Source organism: Phyllobates terribilis, unplaced genomic scaffold (genome assembly GCF_046119375.1).
Source record: "Phyllobates terribilis strain yellow unplaced genomic scaffold, ASM4611937v1 Scaffold_3__8_contigs__length_932513732, whole genome shotgun sequence".
In the NCBI taxonomy this organism is placed as follows: domain Eukaryota; kingdom Metazoa; phylum Chordata; class Amphibia; order Anura; family Dendrobatidae; genus Phyllobates; species Phyllobates terribilis.
The window spans coordinates 228,126,676-228,149,960 of NW_027362763.1; the positions used below are offsets into that span (position 1 = coordinate 228,126,676).

Genomic DNA, 23,285 nt, shown 5'->3' on the forward strand with positions numbered 1-23,285 from the left:
CGGCAATACACTGACGCTCAGTGCCGGCAAATGAGGTCAGTGCATACGCGGTAAGTATTTTCCCACAATTGCACTGACGTCAATGAACTCAGCTCAGCTCATTGACGGCACTGCAAGTCACTGAGGAGGGCAAGTATGCTTGTGTTCCTCAGTGTCTCTGCAGGATGGCAGGCTGGATGGCCGCATCCAGCTGCAATCCAGCCTGCCATCCAGATGTAGCAGAGCTGGACATGTTGTGGGACACATGGATGTTCCTCACGTTGGAAAGGTAAGGATGAGGTTGCTTTATTATTTTACTTTCATTGCAGGTGACCATGGCTTCAACTGGATTGTGCGTGATGATAAGTATAGTGGGGTGGCGTGGGGTCCCCCGTAATTTTATTAACCAGCAGAGGGAAAGCGTACAGCTGGGGCTGATGTTTTTAGCCTGGGAAGGGGGTAATACCCATGGAGCTTCACAGGTTACTAATATCAGCCCCCAGCTGAATACTTAGCCTTTACTGGCTATTAAAATGGGGGACTCCCCAAAAAAAAGACAGGGGGAACCCACATCTTAACAGCCAGAAAAGGCTAAGCAGACATCTGGGGGCTGATACAAATAGACACCTTTTAATGTTCTAAATTAAACTATACTTACCATCATGACCATTCCAGTTGAAGCCATTGTCATCTGCAATGAGAGTAAAATAATAAAGCAACCTCATCCTTACCTTTCAGGCATGAGGAACATTCATGTGTCCCACGATGTGTCCAGCTCTGCTACATCTGGATGGCAGGCTGGATTGTAGCTTGGCGCGACACCTGTCAGCATGATCCCCCAGTGCTCTAATCGCGGTAATGCTATTACCTCCGATCAGAGCCTGTGCTTCCAGCGCTGTCACGCAAATGACAGTGCGGTAAACTAGGTACATTCGGCTCCCCCATTCACATGAATGGGGTCCTTGTTCGGATTCGGGGTTCGAGTACTGTTCTGGTAACCGAACCCGAACTTTTACTAAACTGTTCGGTGTTTGACTCAATTAGCCGAACCCAAACAGTCACGGGTTCGCCGATCACTAATAATCACTCAAAGATGGAGTGGGAGGTACTGGAGTTCATTTGCACAAAAATTTTTAAAACTTTTTAAAAAGTTGCAATTGATGAATCAGCCGAAAACATCTGGAAACCAAAAACTTAGTCCACAGTGATAAACATAAAACAAAACAGGCCTAAACATATAAAATTGATTTATTAAGGCACAAATGAAAAAAAGAATAAGGCAAAAAAAAACCACTAAAAACTAGACAAAAAAAGGTGCAGACGCAATAATGAACTGGGCCCAAAGTGTTTGCATCTAGCTAATGACAGCACTTATAACATCTGACTGACTCCCCCCAATCTGATATTGAAAGCCCATTGTAAGGGCTCGGCTCTCAAGTAGAGCTGGTACACACATAAGGATCCAGTTTGTTGGTTCAAAAGAAACGTGTAATTTATTAAATGTCCATAAACTGTCCAGCTTAACACAACAAAACAGCCTCTTCTGGGTACAACAAGTATAATAGAATCAAAACAAAAAATAAACAGACCATACATAGCACAGGCTCACTTGTTTAAATGTTAGACCTTTATTTAGCCTTTAGTAGAGACTGAGTCACACAAACAAGGTCTTTTCACTTTGCACACATCACATTAATTATACAGCTGGACTTCCTTATACAGCTGGACACCCCACATCCTGGGGTGAAGCTATGTGAACAGCCAATACCATCCATCTCTTTGACTGCTGGCAAACCCGCCCTGGACACGCCCTATTACCTCTCTCAGCATTATACGTGCTGGAGCCTGCTTTTCCAGGCTTGCATAACTGAGGCTACAAGCCTTGTTGATACATATCTCCCCTCGAGGACCTGTCCGGCAGCCATCTTACATACCATCCCCTCTTCCAAAAGCCAGGGGGGTTGGCACCTTCATCAAACAGAGCATCAACATTGTCAAGTAGTTTCCCGGGATTATGCTCTACATGAAATCTAAAATCCTAAAGTGCTAGGAACCACTTGGTCACTCGGGAATTGTTCCCCTTCTTCTCCCACTTCCACCTCAGTGGAGCATGGTCTGACACTAGCCTGAACCTCCTGCCAAATAGACAGTATCTTAAAGTGTCCAATGCCCACTTGATGGTCAAACTCTCCTTCTCCACGATAGAGTAATTTTTTTCACAGGTAGACAGTATCCAACTCAGGTATATTATCAGGTGTTCTTCGCCTTCACTTCCTGAGACAAAACTGTACCTAATCCGACATCTGATGCATCCGTCTGGAGCACAAACTCCTTGGAAATTCTGGAGTAACCAATACTGGCTGTTTACACATGGCTAGCTTCAGTTCCTGGAACGCTGTCTCAGCTTCTGGATACTGCTTGGCCATGGCCGACTTTGCACCCTTAAGGAGGTCCGTCAGAGGTACCGCTTTCATGGTGACGTTAGGGATAATCCAAAAGGTAGTAACCCACGATGCCCATAAACGCTATGATCTGGTTCTTTGAGAGCAGTTGTGACCAATTGTGGATTGCATCAACCTTATTCAATTGGTATAACGTTCATAAACATTGATAACAACCTAATCTTACAACCTTTTTCTTGTAGGATGCCTGTAAGAAATAAACAATTAACATAATTAAAACCATCAGCATTTCACTGTTTATAGAGGTTTAGGGTTTGATTTCGCCCCAGCCTACGACATTATCCCAAGTACTTTGCTTCCTACATTACCATGGCACATCTCTTCGGAATAATGGAAAACTCCACTTTCCTTAAAGCATCAAATACTGCCTAGACTATGCCTAGATGACTTCCCCAATCCTGGCTAAAGATCACAATGTCATCCAGGTAGGCTGCTGCAAAGTTCTTGTGGGGAGCTAGGATTCAGTCCATGGCTCTCAGGAAGGTGGCTGGAGCTGCTTGCCACCCAAATGGCATGCTGACATACTGGAAACACCCATCTGGGGTTTATAAGGCCGTCTTCTCCTTTGCATCCTTGGAGAGGGGAATAAGCCAATACCTTTTTGTGAGGTCCAGAGTTTTAATGTACCAGACTGGCCCTAGCCTTTCAATGAGCTCGTCGAAATGGGGCACTGGAAATGTGTCAAATTTAGAGACTTCATTCAGCTTCCGATAGTCATTGCAGAACAGCCATTGTCCATCTGGTTTCGGCACTAAGACAAAGGGACTGGACCAGCCACTTTTGGACTCTTCAATGACAGCTAGGTCCAACATTTGTTTCACCTCCTTTAAGATTATCTCTCTGTGGACTTTGGGAATTCAATATGGCTACAAATTCACCTGCACATGTTGCTCTGTGAGGACTTCATGTTCTATGACCTGAGTATAACCTGGCAACTTCGAAAAAAGGTCTCTGTTCTGATTAAACAATTCTTGGCACTGCTGCTTCTGGGCAGGTGACTGCATCTCTGCCACCTTGACATGTTTCATGTCATCTTCAGCCTTAACCAGCAAACATGGAGCTTCCTTGGGGTCTCTATCTCGCCATTGCATGATCAGATTGATGTGGTGTACCTAGTAGGGCTTCTTTCTCTCTGGTTGGTGAACATTATAATTGACTTCACCAATCTTTTCAACCACTTCGTAGGTGGTCCGTCATTTGGCCAGAAATATGCTCTCTACCATGGGTACTAGTAAATTTCACACAGGTAGTCCAAATATATAAAGAAATAGTAGTACTCCCAATATCAATTATATATACAGATTTTTACGGATGTGCATAATGATCACCAAGTAAAGAAGGAGTAACAAAAGGAATATTAAAATGAATATTTTATTTGAAACATGTATAAAAATAAATAATAAAAAAATAAAAGGGAAAGGTACCAATCAAGGGAAGACACAATAGGAGCTTTTTAGTCTTTGGGGGGGGTATCAGATGAAAAATAATGCAAATCGGGCTAATATCGTCCTTCATCAAAATTTCATGGTGGAAAATGTTTCCACAGCAGTGTTCTTTGTAAATACAATCAATAAAGTTCCAACATGATTTAATCAATCAATGAAAAACAAAGAAACACCCAAGGTTGACCTGTGTGTTCCACATGACGGGGCAAATCACAGAGAGCAGCATATCAGGTGAGGGAAACAGCAGTGTTCTCGTGCCTTGAGCACATAGAATAACACAGCCAATAAATAGGTTCCCCTCTAACCGATATGCCAATTACCAGAGTCAATCCTCCGATAAGAAGTGGAGTATCAAACATTAATGTCAACACATAATAAATAATTCACAATTAGATCATCAAAAAAATCCCATACGCTCCTGCTTCATGACCCGACGCGCACGTTTCGCATTAGCTTCTTCAGGAGGCGTGCGAGTAGTAGTATTAGTACCCGATCTCCAGGGCAGAACTGTCTCACCCTTTCTGACTGGTTGTACATCCATGACTGCGCCTCTTGTGCCTGAAGGAGGTGCTATCTCACGATGGGCATCACTTCAGCAATTCTTTCTTGCATTTGGGTGACATGCTCGATCACACTTCTGTAGGGTGTAGCCTCTGCTTCCTAGGTCTCCTTTACTATATCCAGGAGCCTACAGGGGTGTCAGCCATACAGCAAATCAAACGGGGAAACCCCGTAGAGGCCTGTGGGACTTCTCTGATGGAGAATAACAGGTATGGCAGCAGACAGGTCCAGTCTTGGCCGCCCTTCTCAACGACCTTATTAAAGTAAACCTGTCATCTGCTATGTAAACAACAGGCATTGTCAGGTTGGCACTGTTACATTGATTAAAATGATAGCTGGGTTCAAGAAATCCATCTTGTATTTTTTGTTTAATCTGTGTTTGTAATTTTGAGTTAATGAGATGCACTTGCTCTGGGGTGGGCCTGTGGGTGGGTCTTTTCTTTGCTGCGCTGGCCTCATCGTCATCATTCTGGCTTAAATCAGAATGATGCCTGCCTCCTATTTTAAATACTGTGTTTGTGCAGTTAATATTGTGGTCTTTAAAGAAAAAATTTGGCTCCAGCAAAATGACGCCGACAGTGGCGCATGTGCAGTAGAATCTATCAGACCATGGAAACAGGGGGCGTCTACATCTTCCCAGGAGTCAGCTGATGAGGAAGTGTGGCCCTCACTAGGGTTACCATACTTCCTGAGCAAGTCCAACAAACAAGACATTTGGACTCCGTTCACTGACACAGGACATACCTGTGGCCCCTCGCCGGGTTGAGTGTCTACACTGCAGGCAGGATATGCATATTACGAGGAGCACCAGCTAATACTGCACTCCATCGGCTCTGTGGTCATGGTGCAATAGGCGAGCATGTGACCCGAGGTGTGACACCTCCAGCAAATTACGTTATAAAATTGGGCCTTTAGAAACAACTCAGATGCTTCCTGGGCCCTTGGACGCACCCCAAATGTGGACTAGTTCCCCTCTTTTGGGTGTCAACACTCCTTTGGAAACCCCAGTACGGAGATGTTAAGACCGCATGCTTCCCCAAGGAACTGTCGAGCAGCTGGTACCTTTCCACGAGGCCCACAGGTCATTGGCATTTCGGGGATCTCCCTGGGCCACCTAGGACTGCATCGGCCTTGAAAGGGAGTGTATGAACCTGTCCATGATGATGTTCTTCATTCAAAATTTTACAATCAAAAAGTCAAATGGCGCTCCTTCCCTTGTGGTCCCTAAAAAAATGGTTTTGTAAATTTTGTTGGAAAAATGAGAAATCACTGGTAAACTTTTAATCCTTTTGTGTGATATATCTGTCTGGTTTAAGGGCATAAAAATTAAAATTTTGAAAATTGCAACATTTTAAAATTTTCGCCAAATTTCAGTTTTTTTCACAAATAAACGCAAGTGATATCGAAGAAATTTTGCCACAATCATGAAGTACAATATGTAAGGAAAAAACATTCTCAGAATCAGGGGGATCCGTTGAAGCGTTCCACAGTAATTACCTCATCAATTGACAGTGGTCAGAATTGTAAAAATTGGCCTGGTCATTAACATGCAAACCACCTTGGGTTGTAAAGGGGTTAAACAGAGTGGTTAGAAAAATAATCTCTCACTCTAGATAACCCAGCTTGTCTATTACACATAAAATCCAACAGTTAAAATGGGAATTGAGTGATACTTCATTTTTCTTACAGTCAATAGTCAGCTCCCAGCAATAATTAGGGCTATGTTAGTCTATAAAAAAAAATGTTGTCGAAAAGGAACAAAACCAATTTACACAAATTTGCTAAGACTTTTGCACAAAAATTGTTTATACTTTTTATTCTGGAAAAATTTAATCACATTCCTATTATATCTCTTTGTTATATGCATTGTGAGTCTGTATTTATTATTGATGAACAAATCTTCGAAAATTTGAATTTGCTAGCTTTGCTAGCTTTGGAAAACTTAGGTCAAAATTATTATACAACCTACAATTGCCTTGGAAATAAATATCTGAAAAGACGTGTGTAACACTCTGAGACGTCATAGGGCAGTCCAACGTATTTGAAGCTCTGTAACACAAACAGCCTTAGTAATGTCAAAATGACCTCAACATGCATGCCTATGAGTTCTTCTCAGCTGTGCTGTAACACACTATCTGTACCTATATAATTTCTTCAGTGTTTTTGACTTTCTCTCCCTATCTCTACTGCTAAGCTGTGAGCTGTGACGTTCTCTCGTGATACAAATTCACCACAACATGGCAGCTGCATTTCCATCATCTGCTTTTATACAGGCTATAATAGTCCCTCCTGATTGAGTATGCTTTACCCCATCAAGTGATATCTACTATTGAGAAGCCTGCCATTATGTGATGCATCCTTGACTGGTTCATCAGTCTGCATTGTTTAATATGGCCATAGATTTTAGGTGATTTGTACAAAGTAAATGGCAAATTGCTCCAATTCGCCGGTTTAAGGAAATTTCACCAAATTAACATTGAATTGATTTGCTCATCTCTAATATTTCTATATGAATATTTACCATACATCTATTTAGCATAGTCATTCATATATGTGAGCACAAATATATTCTGAAATAGAAAATCTGTAAAATGTGATTAAAATGTTAAAAAGATAACTGTCTGATAGCAATCCATATAAAAGATGCATATTTTTCTCTGCCAATCTCTTTTATTAGAGGGTCTGCTTTTTATAGTTTTTCATCTCACCCAGCAAGGTCATACATTTTCCTGATTGTTCCTTTACTGCATATTTTCTTCTGTGGTCTGATTAATATATCTATAAATAACTTCAGTACATATGACTGGTAAGGAGAGGTAGAGGCTGAGATTTCTGTAAAAAAAAAAAAAAGGGAAAATAAAAGAAATGAACACATTAAGTTATTTCTATCAAGCAAGTTTCGTCTTACGTCATGTTTTGTGGATTAGTTCATAATAAGATATGTATCAGAACTAAATCAATTGGTCAGTATTATTCACTATAGCAGAACGCTGAAGTAGATAACACACTTAAAAGATTATTTCTGAGAATTGTGAGGCATATCAATAGGATTCAAGCTACCAAGGGAATAGTATTCCAGTGACCTCTGTTTATCCATTTCCATACTATACATGGCCCCCCATCCTGATATACATCTCCCGCCCATCCTGGTATACAAGGTCCCCCATACTGACATACATGGCCCCCCATCCCCATCCTGGTATACATGGTACCCTATCCTGGTATACACGGCCCCCCATCCCCATCCTGGTATACATGGTACCCCATCCTGGTATGCATGGCCCCCATCCCCATCCTTTTATATATGGCACCCATCACTCTGCACGCATAAAAAATAAAGGATTCTACTCACCTTCCCTCTTCTCCAAAGGCATTCTGTTCTGATGCTAGCAGCTGATTTAAGCATGTAAGCAGCACATGACGTCACTGCCATGCACACCCACATGCTGAGGTCAGCTGGCGTAATATTCACTGCTACCCATGCCCAAGACTATGGGCTTGAGGAGCAGTGAATATTCATTCTCTTTATTAGTGGGCACACTGTTAGCCGCAGCCGCCTACTTCTGCAGAGGCTCAGTGATCACTTGTGCCCGCTATTAAAGAAAATGAATATTCACTGCTCCACACACCCATAGTCCCTACCACCTCTTGGTGCTGGCTTCAGAGCATAGAGGTGGGTGGGACTATGGGCGTGGGAGCAGTGAATATTCATTTTCTTTAACAGCGGCACACATGATCGCCCAGCCACCAGCTCCTGCCTCCTGTGACCCGCTCCTCTACCGCCGCTGCTGCTTCCCGCCCATACACAGCTACAGCCAGACTACAATAAGACTATGCGATAAGGTACATCTGGACTATCAGACGCACCCCCCATTTTCCTCCAAAATTTTGGAGGAAAAAAGTACATCTTATAGTTTGAAAAATATGGTAATTTATCCAAATATTAGGACTATATTGATGTTTTGAAAAGGTACAGAATTTGCTTAATATTGTTTGCACATTTTCATAGTCAGAAAGAGCATTGTTTCTGTAAAAATACTCATGCTTGGGGAAAAAAAATTTCTGTCAAGGACCATTTGTATATTTATAACATCAATTGCGAGCCATACAAAATTATCAACTTAAAAATTATCCTGCTATATTTGGTCAGACATTTAATTAACTCACCCCTAATATGATGGCTGGAACTGCTGCGGTTTGGCAAGATGTGTGATGTTAGATCAAATTGATTATGTTTTTCCAGGTTTGCATCAGTCTAGAACGTATTTTTTCTGAACACAGATATATTACACTGCATGTCTCCTCAAAGTGGGAAATTCATCACTCCTCACATAACATTTATAGAACTCATAGACTGAGAGGTCTTCTGTATAAAATAACACATAGATAGATAAACCGAGACTGCTATATATAAATCACATAGGAGACACTGAGACTGCAGTATAGATTACATAGGAGACGCAGAGCCTGCTGTGTATACATCACATAGACACTGAGACTTCAGTATACATTATATAGGAGACACCAAAACTGCTATAAATACATTACCTGGGAAACACTGAGACTGCTGTATACATCACATATTCTAGTGATTGTGGAGTCTGCAACTCCCTTCCACCTGCACCTCACTCTATAACTGTGTGCACGCCAATTTTTGTAATCGCTACATCACATAGGAAACACCGGGACAGCTGGATATACATCACATAGGAGACACAAATATTGCTTTATATACATCACCTAGGATACACTGAGGCTGTTCTATATACACCACATAGGATACCCTGGGAGTGGTGTATATACAGCACAACAAAGACCCTGGGACTAGTGTATATACAGGACATGGGAGACACTGGGACTGGTGTATGTACAACACATGGAAGACACTGGGAATGGTGTATATACAGCACAAAGGATACAAAGGTTGCTGTATGCAGTACATAGTAGACATTGCAACTGCTACCTTCAACATGAGGACAGAAGCTCAGAGTGTGCTAACTCTACCCATGAACAATGTCCTGGCCCTGGCTAGCATCAAGACGTAATCCTTTGTTGCATGTGCTGCAGTGTTCAGAAGTGAATGCTGCATGCATGTGCTCACAGTCTAGGGAGAAATTAAAGGGCCAACAGCTGGCAAAGTAAGGCTGGCGACCCAATCACTGCAGTCCCTAGAAATTTACCCAGGGGCCAGAGGAAATGACTTGCATTTCATAAATGACCCATGTGTCTGAGTTTTCCCAAACCTGCCCTAAAATGTACATGTTGCAATGATGCAAAGTTTCCACCAAATACACAAAGTTAATTTAACTGTGAATAAATATGAAAGGTATACTATTGCAGTAATGTTTAATTGCTCCAGTACATCTAAAAGTAAAAGAGGAAGTTTCTTTTCTAAAGCATAGCATAAAAATTTCTCATTATTTTATGCATTCAATTTCTATACAGTATTTTCATGTCCTCTCTCCAGCAGTGGTCAATCAACAAAGATCTCTCAAAGGCATATAATAGCAAGGTCAGAAAGGAACCCAAGATACTAAGAAACTAAAGGCCTCTCTAAAAATAGCTAATGTTAATTTTCATGAATCAACTATCGGGAGGACACTGTAAAAAAATGTTATGCATGGCTGAATTGAGGGTATAAAGCCACTAATCCCCAAAAAGAACATATGATGTTTGTCAAATTTCACCTGAACAAACCAGAAAGCTATTGAAGTAGAACTCTCATATTTTATTCTATTAGTAATCTAACTGCGACTGCTTAACAATCAGATCTGCAAGCTATTTACCATCATCTCCATCATTCTAGTGTTCAGCATAATTAATACACAAATTCTTACCAGTGGTTATAAAAAGGCTTTCACCTCACCACTTCAGTATTTGTTCCATTCACTTTGCTGTTGCAAGCATTTTAAAAGCAGCTCCACTTGCTCGGTATACTTCTAAAAACCATCTCCACTGCAAGCAAACAAATCTGCTTCAACAAAGAAAGTCTTCGTTAGCAAAATTGGTAACATTTAGAACATTACACTAGCTATTATTGCTATCAATCACAGTCACATTTTGTCCACAATACTGTCCAGAAAGGATTATTTTGTAGTAATATTTTGCTAAAGATATGAATAAGAAACATAGCATTTATTGGACTTCAAGTACATATTAATAATGCAACTCTTACCTAAAATTTTAAAGTAGATGTCTTATCAATGCAATGCGCAATGCATAGAAGAATACAGCAGGGGCAGCCTCATGTCTCCTGTGATGTCTATGCCACAGTCTCCAAGTACTGCCCAAATGTCCCTTTTGCATAAAGCATTGCAAAAAGACTCACAATCTGCAGACTGATTTCCATCCATGTGTCAGGTGATCATGGCTGTCAATTGCTTTCTTGAACATAGTGATGTCACCACTATGCCCCATTGATTGTCTTGGCCAAAAATGGCTCATCACCAGATGATTCACAATGATTGCAATAGTAATCATGGGGTTCACTGACCATAATGATGGAACAGTGCTAGTATGGAAGGTTGGTTGCTAGAGAGATTTTAGAGATTTTGTTTTTTTCAATGTTTTATTTGCGTGACTCATTATTTACGATCAGGAAGCATGTTAGCACATAGCTCAAGTAAACTTTTTTTTAATTAATTAATTATCCTTCAGGCATCACAAAGGTATGAACTTTTTATCTTATTCATTACCCTGTTTTGCCTTCTTCTCTGTCAAACACTATGCTGCAGTTTTGTTTGAATGCCCAGTTTATGCTCCTTTAAAACCTTCCTTTAACTGCTGTTCGGCAAGATCCATACTCTTTATTAAAGCAATCAAATGTACGGGAATTTCCCTGTCTGAGTACAAGTTTGGGGAATAGAGAGGCTGAGACATGGAAAGTGCTGTATACAGACTGAATACAGTTGACAGAGAGCATGGAGAATGAACTGGTATAGTATTTTGGAGCGAAGGAACGAAAATATGGTAATGAAGTATATCAAACATTCATAACTGTACAATGTCTGGAGGATAATTAAATAAAAAAAATTTAGAAACTCAAATGCAATGGGGATGCTTTGCACATTTGGATGTACAATTTGGCTGGGTGGAGTAGATGCACAGTAGCATGCTGAAGTCAATGCCCTTAGCAGGGATCCTTAGTACACAGCAGCCAGGGAAGCAGTGAACTATGCCAATACATTAAGATATCAGTCACAGAGAGGGAGGTGTTAAGTAAGGAAATAACCTCATGAGGCAGAGATTTGTTAAGTGTGTAATGACCGGAGGTCCAAGAGAGATCCAGTGAGTCACAAACTGAGACAGAGACAGAAATAAACAACACTTTCTTCACTAAAACAGGGATTAGACTAAAATTCAGTATTGCATGAATCAGTCTCAGGTTCTACCTGGGACACTGTCTCTACTAACTACACACAATCAGCAAAAGCAGAAATCAATGTGTCAATCTCAAGGTTTCCAGTTTATGTGAATTATACTAAAGATCTGGAGCAATTTTACCAAAACACTGTGTCAGTCTTGTGTGGGTGTTCTATAGGGACCCCTGAGATGGCACACTGAGTACAATCCTACCACTACTAACAATAACAATGCATGAAACTATACCAATTGCTCTCATACCCCTAGTATAAGGATAGCCGGGTATCTTAAAGTTAGGGTACCGTTAACCTCAGATGTGGCCTATCACAGGCCTGTGAATCGCGGTGGCTGCAGCTAGTCCCGGAAAACTTTGGGGCCAAATAAAAAGCGACGTTTACAAAAACAGCAAAGGTTCCTTGTCTTGTCGGCCGATGCCGAGCCCACACGCCGGGGACTTTAGTCCTGTAGCCTCAGGTTAAGGTCCGGGAAGAACTCTTCACCAGGCTTGTCAGTATCCTCTCAGTGTGAATGGCACCGAACCCCGTTTCTCCTCTCGCAGTCACTCACTGTTTTCCAGGCAACCAAGCACACGCTCCGTCACAGAGATGATATCCTCAGTCTCTTTCACTCTCACTCGACACTTGGCTCGTTCAGCACAAAGTCTCTAGTCCACTCAGCATGGACTTCCACAAAACTCCGAAGAGCCACACAGCTTTCACCAGCTCAGCACTAGTGTTGAGCCACCCCCGTAGTGTTCGAGTTCGGTTCGGTTCGTCGAACACCCGTGTGTTCGCCGAACTGTTCGTCGAACTGTTCGTCGAACACCTTCGAACACCATTAAAACCAATGGCAGGCAAACAAAAACACATAGAAACACATAGAAAACACCTTCAAAGGTGTCCAGAAGCTGACAAACTGCTCAGAAGACATAACTAACACATGGAAAAGTGACAAGTACATATAGTCATGCGAAAAGAAAAGAGGTGGAGGAGTAAAAGGAGGGGGAGACACAGATATAGGCATGTCATGCCCTTCTAAAATCCAAAAAGTGAGAAGCCGACACGGCCAGTCCGTTCCTGCCCGTGCCACCTCCGTGTCGCCGGGTTTGTGCCAGAGCCGCGGTGGACCCTGACGGCCAGCCCCCCTCTCCCAATACTGGTGCCTGTCCGCTGGTGGGTCGAGCGAGCCCCCCTGTGGTGGAGGCAGCTCTAAGCTTTTTAATTTAAATTGTCTCTCTAATTTGAATGAATACACTTTAAATCCATTTACAAGGATCTATTGGAGGGCAAGTCTCATGCCAGCAGCCGCGTAATTCCAGCTCCAGTAGCGTCCACTAAAGCTGCTGCAGTTAAAAAGCTTTTATAAGGATCGAGCTCGGCTGTCCACCGCAAGGCATCCTACTGCCAGTCCCAGCCCCTATGCCTTGGGGTGCCTCCTGATGCTCTTCACTGAGTATCCCGTGGTCCCGAAGCATTTCCTTTGAAAAAATGAAGTGTCCAAACTACAGGTGGTGTAGCTTGCTTAACAGCCGGGATAATCCGCTGACTAGCAGACCCTGCTACTAGGCACAAAGTATTTCCTGGGCTAGATGCAGTTAAAAATTTGTAATTAGATACTCTCGTTGGATGCTGAGAAAGCATTCCATAGAGTCTCCTGGCACGCCATATATGATTCTCTTAAAAAGCTTGGGGTAGGGGTCTAGGGGACCCTTTTATAGCCAAAATCACGGCCCTGTATCGCAATACGTCATCTAGGCTGAAGATAAATGGAACTGTAGCACCCTGAGGGCTCGGTTGCTACAGAGGTATTGCACCTCACCCAGAGGTGTGATATCTCACTCTCAGGTAAGGATGTAGTGTGGATCAGGACCCGACACCTGCATGCATTACACTACATTGCCGTGGGGCAGGGCGACCAATATGCCCCTGAGATGGGCACGAAAGTCCCTGTCCCTGGCTGGAGTGGGGGGAGGGAACACTGAGGAAGGGGAACCCTGTAGTGCAGGAGCAGGGAGGAAGCAGTTCCTGGGTGCATTGAGAAGGGAGTATAAAAGGTGGGCACCATCTTAGTTCAGTGCAGAGAAGTCTGAGCAGAAGTGGCAGGGAGCAGGGGCTCTGCATGAGCTCTGCTCCGGAGGCGGGCCTAGTAACAGAGGCCCAGGCCTGGAAGAGGGAGAAGGAAGGAAGAGGAGCGGAGAAGGCTCCAGGAATGAGGAACGAAGGGATCTCAGGGGTGCGGACGGGCGAGTCGCCACCGCACGCCAGAATCCACCTGCGTGGAGGGGTCAGGCCAAAGGGGGAGACCGGTCCCCGAAACTAGTGGAGGCAGGAAACGACCCTCAGCTAGAAACAGGAGGCTGTGACATTTTATGTGGCGCAGCCCCTCGCTACACCCGCTAGGAAGGCACCACATAGGGTCAGGGAAACTGGCGCCAAGTTTACCAAGAGGAGGCCCGAGGCAGCCGGACAGAAGGGTTGGTAAGAAAGGCCAGACAAAGGACACACAAAGGGGGTCCTGTGAAGCGCTCCAAAGTTATCTGGGAGTTGTCTGAGCCCCTCACCTTGTGAGCACAGTACGACGTGGGCAGCCGTTACCTGCAGACGTGGTCTGGATAATAAGAACTGTGAGTATAGGCCCTGGACTGCATAACTGACTCCGTGTCATTACTGCTGCTGCCCTGCACCATCACCCCCATCCTCCGCATACACTGCCCTGAGGCTATACTCCTCCCGTGGGGAGTTATGCTATGCTCTGCTGCACCCACAACACCAGCCTCAGCGGTCTGCCCTGGAGCGGCGGATCACTCTGACCGCAATCCACGGGTGGCGTAGTCGGACATTTAAACATCAAAACCACATAAATAGTTCCGCCACTGGTTTGACCGCCCTGAGCCACGGAACCGGGTTGCCGCCACGGAGACTACAACCACCAGCATCCACCAAAAAGGGTCCGGCTCCGGGTGTCCCAAGGCCCAGGGGGCGCGTCAGAACATTTTCATCACCTTTCACAATCACCAATGGGACAAGGCAGGGATGTTCTCTGTCCCCTCTCTTATACATCCTAGTGACGGAGCACCTGCTCTCATCAATTTTAAAATCAATGCAGCGAAGTCTGAGGCCCTCGATGTCTCCCTCCCCAAATCCATATAGGATTCCATCCAGTCCAACTTTCCCTTTGCCTGGCCCTCACAGGGTATCAAATACTTAGGAATTCCTATTCATAGAGACCTCTCCCATCTATGTTATCTTAATTTTGGGCCCTTTATTGAACAACTCCATACAGACCACGGTTGGCAAGTTAGAACTGTAAGATTCACTACGTGAACCACTAGTGTTTTGTGGAAAAGCACATGTACACTGTGTTCCAAATTATTATGCAAAAAGTGTTTAGGAGTGATAAGGGAAGAATTTGTTTGTTTGTCAGTTAAACTCATTGATGGTGATGTGTGTCAGGGCTCTTTATATCACTGTAAGCAATTGCAGACACCAGTGCTAATTAGTTTGTCAGGTGTGTCCAATGAAAGGCAAGACTACTTAAGAAGGCTCTCTCACATTATTCAGCAGCCTACATTTTCTGCCAAAATGGGAAAGAAAAAGGATGTGTCGGCTGCTGAGAAGCAACAAATTGTGGAGTGTTTAGGTCAAGGCATGACTACAATCAACATTGTGCGATGATCAGGATGAAGTGTCTTGGCAATCAAGAAGTATGTAGCTGATTCACAGTACACACGTGTGCGTGCTGATAAGGGCAAATTGAGGACTCTTTCCTACAGGCAATTACGTCAGGTTGAAAGAGCAGCGGCAAAAAAGCCTTGTCATAGCAGCAGACAAGTTTTTGAAGCTGATTGTGCCTCCAACGTCCCCCGAACAACAAGATGCAGGGTCCTTCAGAGGTTTGCAGCTGTGCATACGCCATCCTGTCGACCTCCTCTATCCACTTCACACAAGCAGAAACGGCTCCAGTGGGCCAAACATTACATGAAGACTGATTTCAAAACTGTTTTGTTCACAGATGAGTGCCGTGCAGCGCTCGATGGTCCAGATGGATGGAGTGGAGGATGGCTGGTTGATGGACACCCCACGCAAACAGGGCTACAGCGCCAACAAGGAGGAGGTGGAGTAATGTTTTGGGCTGGAATCATGGGGAGAGAGATTGTCGGCCCCTTTAGGATCCCTGAAGGCGCTAAAGATGAACTCCATAATGTATATGGATTTTCTCAAACAGCACTTCCTGCCATGGTTCAAGAAGAAGAACCGTGTATTTCACAGCAAGATCATTTTTCTGCATGATAATGCACCATCTCATGCTGCACATAAAACATCTGCATCTCTGGCTGATATGGGCATAAAAGGGGACAAACTTATGATGTGACCCCCATGCTCCCCTGACCTCTACCCCATTCAGAACCTTTGGAGCATCATTAAAAGGAGTGTCTATGATGGCGGGAGGCAGTTCACATCTAAGCAACAGCTCTGGGAGGGTATTCTGTCCTCATGCAAAACAATTGAAGCAGAAACCATCCAAAACCTGACAAATTCAATGGACGAGAGAGTTCAGAAGCTCATTTCGAACAAGGGGTCCTATGTGAAAATGTAACATCACCAAGAATAAAGTTTTGAGTTGAAAACTGTTTGATTTCAGTTTCTAACAACCTGCTAATGCTTATAATTTCAAAAATGACCATTTTTTTGGTCTTTATTAAAATGTAAAGGTTGATCGAAAAGTTTGGGGGATCTAAGAGTGTGGCAACCCAGTAGTCATGATTACTTCGAATTCTGACAATATGAGGGTCATGCTGCAGGTAGTGCAGCAAGAAGGCACTTATGTGTCTTGCGCATCTCGGAGCCCCAAAATTATTTTCCGGGCTAGATGCAGCTAAAAATTATTTTTAATTTTAAATCTGGTGGAGCTTATTATAGATGGCCTAATAGGATCAGTGCTGCACACTGCTACAAAGCCCAAATTATTTTCCAGTCAAGATACAGATAAACATGATTAGTAATTTGAAAGCTTAAAACAGTTGGTAGGGTGATTTTAACCAATCATCAAGCTTTTACTCTCCCCAGGATGACACAGGGGTAGAAAAGTCGTTTCGGATCCATGATTTGTTCATCTTTATGAACGTGAGTCTGTCTACATTATCAGTGGAGAGTCGCGTGCGCTTATCTGTCAGCACACCACCAGCAGCGCTGAACACACGTTCAGACAGAACGCTGGCTGCGGGGCATGACAAGATCTCCAAGGCGTAAGTGGCTAGCTCCGGCCATTTATCCAGATTGGAAGCCCAAAAAGAGCAAGGGTCCAGTGACACAGTCGTGGCTTCAATGTTTACTTGGAGATACTCCTGTACCATCGTCTCTAGGCGTTGACTATGTGTCAGACTTCTTGTCTCCTGTGGCCTTGCAAAGGATGGGCTAAAAAAGTGGTGAAATGATTCCGCAAAATTGATGTTACCACCAGATACTGTGGTTCTGTTACGGTTTGAGTGCTGAACACTTGACGGTCCCACGGTTGGCAAGTTGGATTTGTGAGATTCACTACGTGCACCACTGGTATTTTGTGGAACAGCACATGTAAGATTCTGCAACAGTCTCTGCTGATACTCCTGCATGCGTGCATCCCTTTCTATGGCAGGAATAATTTCTGCAAATTTACTTTTGTACCGGGGATCTAACAGTGTGGCAACCCAGTAGTCAGGATTATTTCTAATTCTCACAATTCGAGGGTCATGTTGCAGGTAGTGCAGCAAGAAGGCACTCATGTGTGTTGCGCATCCAGGAGCACCAAGTCCCTGTTGTGTTGGTGGCGAGGTAACAATCATGCTTCCTTCCTCTGTCCTGTCCCCCCAACCTCGCACAACAGAAATGTGATCAAGGTCTCCCTCATCTGATGAGTCTTCCATCAGTTCGTCCTCCACTTCTTCCTGGGCTCCTGCACCTTCTTCACTAGTTTGGCTGCTACCATGCGCCCTGGTAAAACCATCTCCCCCACCCTCACATGCCTGCCGCCTTGGTGCTGCCGACCGTCTGGACCTTGCAGATGTTAGCCCTTCCGCATACAACTCCTCCTCCTCTACTTCCTCCACCTCCTCTTGTGCCACCACCTGACTCCGAATTCTGTTTAACATGTGCTCCAGCATGTAAATCACCGGAATAGTCATGCTGATAATGGCATCGTCAGCACTAAACATCTTCGTCGCCATTTCAAAACTGTGCAGAAGGGTGCATTGGTCCCTGATCTGAGACCACTCCTCCAGCATGATTTGCCCCACCTCTGAATCTCGTTGGCCCAGGCTATACGTCAGAACGTATTGCACCAGGGCTTGTCGGTGCTGCCACAGTCGCTGCAACATGTGCAGAGTTGAATTCCACCGGGTAGGCACATCGCATTTTAGCCGGTGAAGTGGCAGGCCCAACGACTTCTGTAGAGATGTAAGTCGCTGAGCTGCGGGATGCGAACGGCGGAAGTGAGCACACAGCGACCGTGCCCTCTGCAGAAGGCCATCTAGTCTGGGATAGTGGGCTAAAAATTGCTGGACAACCAAGTTCAACACGTGAGCCATACAAGGCACGTGTGTGACATTGCCCCGGCGAAGGGCCACACCCAGGTTTGCAGCATTGTCGCACATGGCCTTCCCTGGTTTCAGGTCCAGTGGAGACAACCATTCATGAAATTGGTTCTCCAGAGCTGACCACAACTCCTCAGCTGTGTGACTCACATTTCCCAGACATTTCAATGTAAAAACCGCCTGATGACGTTGAGCCCTACTGCCAGCATAGTAAGGAGGTGTGCAGGATCCCTTCTGCGCAGTTAGAAAGCTTGTGGCATGACCAGACAGGCTTTGGGTGCAGGTGGAAGACCGAGAGGAGGTTGAGGAGGCAGAAGCAGTGGAGGAACTTTGACATAAAGAGGATTGACGCACAACTCGTGGGGACGGCAAGACTTGGACAGCAGCCCCTTGTCCTGCTGTCACCATAGTTACCCAGTGCCCAGTCAGCGACATGTAACGCCCCTGTCCATGCCTACTCGTCCAAGTGTCTGTGGTGAAATGCACCCTGTCACACACAGAGTTTCTCAAAGAAGCGGTGATGTTGTGTGCGACATGCTGGTGGAGCGCAGGCACACCTTTCTTTGAGAAGTAGTGCCGACTGGGCATCTGGTACTGGGGCACTGCGACGGACATAAGGTCTCGAAAATCCTCTGTGTCCACCAGGCGGAAAGGCAGCATTTCTGTAGCCAAGAGCTTGCAGATGGTGAAATTCAACCTCTTAGCTTTCTCATGGCTAGGAGGAAATGGTCTTTTACTTGTCCACATCTGAGGGACCGAGGGCTGGCTATTGTGCTTAGACGGGGTTGATAAGGGTGTCCCCGGCAAACTGCCGGTCTGTGAGGAAGATGCAGGTGGACATGTTAGGTTGCCTTGATCCAAAGGTGGTGCTATCGATGTCGGACAGCGCTCAACACCAGCTGCTGTTGCCACCTCCAAAGAAAATGATGACCTGCCAATCACGCTGGCTGTTGCGGGTAAAGAGGTGGCAGGTCTGCGCCCCAAAACAGGTGTGACTGCTGTCCCCCCAGTCACAGAGGATGAAGAGGCCCGGATGCACAAGATATGGCAGACGGTGGTTGGCCCGGCCGGCTAGGCCGCATTGTAGCACACTGAGCTTCCCACTGCAACTTATGCTTCATGTCCATGTGCCGGTTCATGCATGAAGTACTCAAACTATGTATTTTTTGGCCTCTACTTAGCTTTTGCTGACAAATGTTACAGATAACACGAGTTGGGTCATCTTTATCGATCTGAAAAAATGCCCAGGCTATGCAAGGCTTAGCACCCATGCGACCTGAAGAGCCACCACGACTTGTGGTGAGAGGCAGAGTTGTGTTTGAGGATGAAGTTGTTGACGTGCTTCCAGTACTACGTCTCTGTCCAGGAAGGCGCAACCTGACCTCGTCGTCACTAGCATCTTCCTCCACCTCCTCTGCTGACCTCATCTCTTGGCTGACTGTGGGTTGACAGTAAGTGGGATCTCCAACCTCATCATCATCACCCTGTGTGTTATCACACCCGTCGTCCTCAGAGCCAACCTGTTCCTGCCCTGACAAAAAACTAAAGTTGTCGCTCCAATCAGGTATTTGAGTCTTATCATCGTCTTCCTCATTGTCTCCACCAACAGGAGTTACAGTTTGGGAATGAGGGTCTACATTATGGTCAGAACCTTCTGCGTCTGGTCCTGGATCTGACTCATAAAGATTCTGGGCATCAGTGCAGATCATTTCCTCGTCTGGATTCACAGAAGCGCTGGAGTCGACCTCTGATTCCCAGGCTATAGTATGAGTAAAAGCTCTGCAGATTCAACCATCTGTTCTACCTCATACTCAGACGGGCAGCTGGAGATTTGGGAGCTGTGAGGAAGCAAGTGCGATTTGGGTGACACCTTTGAGGACTGGAGTATTTGTGATGTTGAAGTTGATGTGGAGGAGAGCCCACTTAAAGGAGCACTTGATATCCGTTGAAGCACTTGCTGTTTTTGTGCCTCATCTGGAATTTGTAGCGATTGGCGTGGCCGTAAGAAAGGGATCTTATCACATTGTCCGCTAAAAGAAGTAGACATTTTAGTTTGGCTGGAAGATGGTCTTTCTTCTGCAGATGTTACTGTTGCTTTAACACCTACCCCACGGACACAACCTTTTTTCCCCTTCCCAACATGCCTATTCCCCTTTCCACCAGCAGCAGGCCTTTTTCCACTCATTTTGGTGGTTAACTAATTCACAACTCTGGAGTTGTTTGCACAAAAAAACAATGGATGGTAACCGAGCAGAGCTGAGTGGCCAAACTGTGGTATTAGGCCAAAACTATTGGCTGGGTTAGATGCAGAAAAAAATATATTCAGTTTGCAACCTGATGGAGGTCAGTATAGATGGACTAATAGAGAAAGTCCGACACACTGCTACAAGGCCAAATATTTTTTCAGAGGAAGATGCAGAAAAAAATTATATTCAGTTTACAACCTGATGGAGGTCTGTATAGATGGATTAATAGAACAAGACCCACACACAGCTAGAAGCCCAATATTTTTTCAGAGGTAGATGCAGAAAAAAATATATTCAGTTTGCAACCTGATGGAGGTCAGTATAGATGGACTAATACAACAAGTCCCACACACAGCTAGAAGCCCAATATTTTTTCAGAGGTAGATGCAGAAAAAAATATATTCAGTTTGCAACCTGATGGAGGTCAGTATAGATGGACTAATACAACAAGTCCCACACACAGCTAGAAGCCCAAATATTTTTTCAGAGGTACTGTAGATGCAGATAAAAATTATTTTTAATTTGCAACCTGATGGAGGTCAGTATAGATGGACTAATACAACAAGTCCCACACACAGCTAGAAGGCCAAATATTTTTTCAGAGCTAGATGCAGAAAAAAATTATATTCAGTTTGCAACCTGATGGAGGTCAGTATAGATGGATTAATAGAACAAGACCCACACACAGCTAGAAGCCCAATATTTTTTCAGAGGTAGATGCAGAAAAAAATATATTCAGTTTGCAACCTGATGGAGGTCAGTATAGATGGACTAATACAACAAGTCCCACACACAGCTAGAAGCCCAAATATTTTTGCAGAGGTACTGTAGATGCAGATAAAAATTATTTTATTTTGCAACCTGATGGAGGTCAGTATAGATGGACTAATACAACAAGTCCCACACACAGCTAGAAGCCCAAATATTTTTTCAGAGGTACTGTAGATGCAGATACAAATTATTTTTAATTTGCAACCTGATGGAGGTCAGTATAGATGGACTAATACAACAAGTCCCACACACAGCTAGAAGCCCAAATATTTTTTCAGAGGTAGATGCAGAAAAAAATATATTCAGTTTGCAACCTGATGGAGGTCAGTATAGATGGACTAATACAACAAGTCCCACACACAGCTAGAAGCCCAAATATTTTTTCAGAGGTACTGTAGATGCAGATAAAAATTATTTTTAATTTGCAACCTGATGGAGGTCAGTATAGATGGACTAATAGAGAAAGTCCGACACACTGCTAGAAGGCCAAATATTTTTTCAGAACTAGATGCAGAAAAAAATTATATTCAGTTTGCAACCTGATGGAGGTCAGTATAGATGGATTAATAGAACAAGACCCACACACAGCTAGAAGCCCAATATTTTTTCAGAGGTAGATGCAGAAAAAAATATATTCAGTTTGCAACCTGATGGAGGTCAGTATAGATGGACTAATACAACAAGTCCCACACACAGCTAGAAGCCCAAATATTTTTTCAGAGGTACTGTAGATGCAGATAAAAATTATTTTTAATTTGCAACCTGATGGAGGTCAGTATAGATGGACTAATACAACAAGTCCCACACACAGCTAGAAGCCCAAATATTTTTTCAGAGGTACCGTAGATGCAGATAAAAATTATTTTTAATTTGCAACCTGATGGAGGTCAGTATAGATGGACTAATAGAGAAAGTCCGACACACTGCTAGGAGGCCAAATATTTTTTCAGAGCTAGATGCAGAAAAAATTATATTCAGTTTGCAACCTGATGGAGGTCAGTATAGATGGATTAATAGAACAAGACCAACACACAGCTAGAAGCCCAAATATTTTTTCAGAGGTACTGTAGATGCAGATACAAATTATTTTTAATTTGCAACCTGATGGAGGTCAGTATAGATGGACTAATACAACAAGTCCCACACACAGCTAGAAGCCCAAATATTTTTTCAGAGGTACTGTAGATGCAGATAAAAATTATTTTTAATTTGCAACCTGATGGAGGTCAGTATAGATGGACTAATAGAGAAAGTCCGACACACTGCTAGAAGGCCAAATATTTTTTCAGAGCTAGATGCAGAAAAAAATTATATTCAGTTTGCAACCTGATGGAGGTCAGTATAGATGGATTAATAGAACAAGACCCACACACAGCTAGAAGCCCAATATTTTTTCAGAGGTAGATGCAGAAAAAAATATATTCAGTTTGCAACCTGATGGAGGTCAGTATAGATGGACTAATACAACAAGTCCCACACACAGCTAGAAGCCCAAATATTTTTTCAGAGGTACTGTAGATGCAGATAAAAATTATTTTTAATTTGCAACCTGATGGAGGTCAGTATAGATGGACTAATACATCAAGTCCCACACACAGCTAGAAGCCCAAATATTTTTTCAGAGGTACTGTAGATGCAGGTACAAATTATTTTTAATTTGCAACCTAATGGAGGTCAGTATAGATGGACTAATACAACAAGTCCCACACACAGCTAGAAGCCCAAATATTTTTTCAGAGGTAGATGCAGAAAAAAATATATTCAGTTTGCAACCTGATGGAGGTCAGTATAGATGGACTAATACAACAAGTCCCACACACAGCTAGAAGCCCAAATATTTTTTCAGAGGTACTGTAGATGCAGATAAAAATTATTTTTAATTTGCAACCTG

At 43.8% G+C, this 23,285-nt stretch overlaps 1 long non-coding RNA gene across 2 annotated transcripts in view; it reads right to left on the reverse strand.

The window, feature by feature from the left end:
- The window catches only part of LOC141258051 (uncharacterized), a 45,880-nt gene that overhangs the window by 10,285 nt on the left and 12,310 nt on the right, over positions 1-23,285 (reverse strand). Inside the window, exons 3-4 of one of the 2 annotated variants that reach the window (XR_012318180.1) lie at positions 10,285-10,418; positions 7,171-7,279 (exon numbers count right to left, since the gene is read on the reverse strand). This is a non-coding gene — a long non-coding RNA (uncharacterized lncRNA). Of the gene's footprint in view, positions 1-4,170; positions 7,280-10,284; positions 10,419-23,285 lie in introns of those variants that run through there. The other variant, XR_012318179.1, reaches the window with a different exon arrangement.